The sequence below is a fragment of the Cupressus sempervirens genome, chromosome 5 (genome assembly GCF_028749045.1).
Source record: "Cupressus sempervirens isolate cs-2001-9-10 chromosome 5, ASM2874904v1, whole genome shotgun sequence".
Classification (NCBI taxonomy): Eukaryota; Viridiplantae; Streptophyta; class Pinopsida; order Cupressales; family Cupressaceae; genus Cupressus; species Cupressus sempervirens.
The window spans coordinates 382,570,729-382,575,113 of NC_143122.1; positions in this window are offsets into that span (position 1 = coordinate 382,570,729).

A 4,385-nucleotide genomic window follows, 5' to 3' on the forward strand; every position below is an offset into this window, starting at 1 on the left:
AAACATCTATACTAGCATATTATGTGAAGCACCTTGTAAGAAATACTTAAGAAGGCCAGTGATACCTTAAACATTCAACGACATGAAATTCATGATTTGAGTTTTTTTTATGTAACCATTGTCCATGAGAGAGGAGAAACTATACTGCAAGAAATCATATGTCTTCTATAAGCCAAGATAAGGAACCTTGCTCTTTTTACCAGCATGGTCACCCTCCACATGTAGAAAAGGCCTATGAGAGTGGCAATGAGTGCTTGGATCAATAGTCAGACTTGAGCTAGGTTGAGTATGAATTAAGCAATTTGGAATTCCTTAAGACAAAAAAACATCTATACCACCATATTATGTGAATTGCCTTGTAAGGAAATACTTCTTAACAAGGCCAATGAGACCCCAGACCTTCCACAACATGAAATTCATGATTTGACTTTTTGTATGTAATCGTTGTCCATAAGAGAGAAGACACTATTTTATAATAACTTGTGTCCTCTATATGTTAAGATAAGGAACCTTGTTCTTTTAACAAGCATGGTCAACATCCTCTACATGCCCAAAAGGCCTATGAGAGTGGCAATGAGTGTTTGGTTGAGTAGTCAACACTGAGGTAGGTTGAGGGGTTTAAACCCAAGATGGATGAACGACACCGTCAATGATAGGTTATTTTCTCTTCTCCATAAAGTTTGGTGGAGGTGAAGTTAATTGTAGTTTTAGGTACAACCCAGTTGAACTTGTTGCTTGTGGTTAGGGGAAGCACATGAACCCTTACTTTTGTAAGACATCATGGTCCATTCTTCATCTACTTTGGGGGCCTCAGATGAACGTGGATGTTCTAGCTCTCAGGGTGGGGCCTTAAACCACATAGCAACTAGAGTCATTGATCTTACGTTCTAAATATTACCATGAAAAATATGTTTTGGTCATGTTTAGATAGAGAACTTTTTTTTTTATTAAGGACAAGATAAGTTTGGAAGGGACCTAAAACCCTTTACAAGAAGCTTGCATAAGATTTATTTATAAAGATCAAAAAAATGGAACAAACCAGATAAATTCAAGACTGGAAGAGAAGAAAAGACATAGAACAAACACTAACCCAACCCCAACAAAAAGAGAGCATGAAGCTTTCCAAAAACATCTTACATCTGAAAAAAGCAGAATGGAACTAACCCAAAAATTTCAAATTCTTAGCAACTTATTTCAATTCATTCATCTTTTGAGCCACGCTCTTCAACTTGAGGATATCTTGAGGTAGATTAGAGGTCTTCTTTGTTCTTTCCCTCCTCTTACTCAAACCCAACATATCCTCCTTATCAACCACTTTATGCTACTGCAAATCCACATAAGTCCTATGATGGTGGATTTTTTTCAATTTTGCAATTAGAGTCTTCATGTTTTTAGCATAGGACTTGACCATATTCAGCCATGCTCCATACTATTGCATAGTGTAGAATCACACTTGTTAACCCTTTGGTACATGTTCCCAATCTGTTAGATATAGGAAATATTGAGGGGGGGGGGGGGGGGGGGGGGTGTGAATCAGTATTCCACAAAAATTTGTTGAACTGTGGATATCTTTTACAACCTTATAACATGCACATTGAATATACTAAAAAGTAAACATAACAATAACACAATACAACTCATAACACCATTATTTGTTAACTAGGGAAACCCTGGCCAAGGAAAAACCTTGGTGGGGATGGTACCCATGAAGTGATCAAGTAATAAAAAGTATCGTGTGAAAGATATTGACCCTATTAGGAGTCTATTACATCTGTCTAGTGTCATGGTCGTTTTTAGAGGATTAGGCCTTGTTAGAAACCTCAAGTCTGTTAGGAGTTGTAGTAATACAATACAAAACTATGCAAGATGAGCCCACTGCCCAAACATGCAATTACAATGATGTTATGAACACAATGTTATAGATGCAAAACCTTTGACAATGTTGATATCTTCTATATATGATTTGTCCTTTTTAGCTCATTGTACATAACTTCACATATGTTAATCCTTTGCTGCTTTAAGTTCGCATCATAAAACATGTACTTAACAATGTCCAAAAACATCACAATAACATTACACAACTTCACATAACCAATATTGTCCTTTATACCAAGTAATTTTGTTATGTCGGCCTTCATGTCTTCACACGTGTCCCAAAATGCAAAACTGAATTTGCCTAATTGGTTAAGTTTTTTTACAAACAAAACAATTCCTTAGCTTAAAATACCACTTTTCTTAACTTTGTCTTGTTCTACCTATGCATACCTGCAATTGTTTAATCATTAATATCTTAGTTCGTACTGCTCATAATGACTTGCACTCTTGCATGTAGGATCATTATGACTTGTTCTTACTTCCCTCAAGTACACACATGGCAATTCTCTGTCTATGATCTTCGCAAATCAAAAAGTTGCATGAGCTAACAAATAAAATTTGTGATACTTAGACAATTTTCTAAGTCTTTAAGCCAAAACTTTTCTCTTTAGATTTGTTGTCTTTATATAGATGATATGTTGCCATAAATGAAAACCTCAATGTATTTCCATACTCGGCTCTTAGCCAAATTGCCAACACAATCTTCTTGTCATAAGTCTCCCTCATCTTTTCAATGACCTCCATGTTATTAGATAAACAATTTTCCATCAATATCTTTTCTTGCTCCATCTAGAGGGCACACCCTAAGGGTCCATTAAATGTCTACTTAGTACCTTAAGGAGTGGGAGACACAAGAGCAACCTACACATTATCCTTCTCCCACTCCTTCAAATGCATCTCCTGGTGCTTTGAAAAAAGGACATGATGCTTGAGATCGAGGCTTTTGATCTCATGAAAGACCCACCTAATAAGTCTAAAAAATACACGGAGCTATACTTTTCTAACTACAAAACACCAAACAGAGTCTCCTTCTTGGGCTGAAATTTGTAAAAGCTTAATTCCACTGAAGAAGGATGAGACTCCCCTTCTTTATCTTATTGAGGCAAAGATTCTTCAAAACCGAAGGAGGAAATGCAAACATCATGTCTTGGGAATTGTCATAATAAACAAGGATCGAGACCTTCCCTTTCCCCTTGTCCTTATTCCCAGTCCTTTCTCCCTTCATCCAAAGGGGAGCCCTTATCTCTACTAGCTCTATCAGACTCGTTCTTTGTTCCATTTTTTTGTTCTTTGGAAGAGGGGAGAAGCATGCTCCTCCTCATCCTCTATGTCCCAACCCTCTTCATTAGAGCTACAACTATCTTCTCCTTCCTCTTCAAAGGTCAAAAGACCCCTAGAAGGGGTCTGAGTTGCCTTACCAAATACCTCCTATCCAAATATCAATCATCTTCTTGAGGTCTCGAGATAGATCAACTTCAATAGAAACATTGTTCTAGAGCCAAGCATGGTAACTGATCATGCACAACATAGCCTACCTTGCTAATAGACTAGGTAACGGTTTGCAACAAAGAGGTCAACAACGAAAGGAAAGACTAGGAAACTCAATCCAAACGGAAACTTGAAGCTTCATATCGTATGAGACTAAGAAGTCTCGTAACCATAATTGAAACACAAGGAAGACCGAAAATACCAAGGTTCATGTTGAAAAATGGCTTGAACATGACTAGGTTCAGCAAAAATAAGCAAAACAAAAAGCCTTGATTAGGTTTTGGACACCATCAAGGTGGACCCAATGAAGGTCTAGGTCTTGGCAACCCAATCTTGAAGCATTCTTTCAAGAGAACACTCCCAACAAAATATCCTATAAAGTACACTATTCTAGCCATTGGTATGCACTATCAAAGTCTTGAATTGGTAAGAAACATCAAGTGTACCAAAAGACGTACTTTGTGAACCACCTTAAAAACAAATTTCTTGGATTATTTGTTTAAGGGTGCAGTGATTACCAAATGTCGAAGCTTTAACATCAATATCAATTGTTGTACTAATGTTAATTGATGCCATTAAAACGTAGAGTTTCCTACAATAAATGAATGTGGTATGACATTAGACAACACAAAAGTAGATAGTAGATTGAAAAAATCAGAACCCTAACAAAGTGTGAAAACTATAAGTACTTTTTAAAACAATCTATTTTGCCAATAGAAATAAAGTGCCACAAGATGCAATTTTTCATCTCGTAACCAACAAATGCCAATTATACTTTCCATTTATAACAAGGAAAATCACATTATACAAGTGGATGATGGTGAAAGAAGGCTACCGAGATTAGGAAGGAAACACTAAGTTTATCAAGAGAATTGTCAAAAAAATTATGAAGTACAATATATGAATGTTTTAACTAAATTCCTTCAGCCCTCATAGTTGAATTATGGCTTCAAAGATAATATAATTTTGTTCCTTTGCTCTTAGTAAATATCAAGTAATCTAAACAACGTGTGCACAAGTCA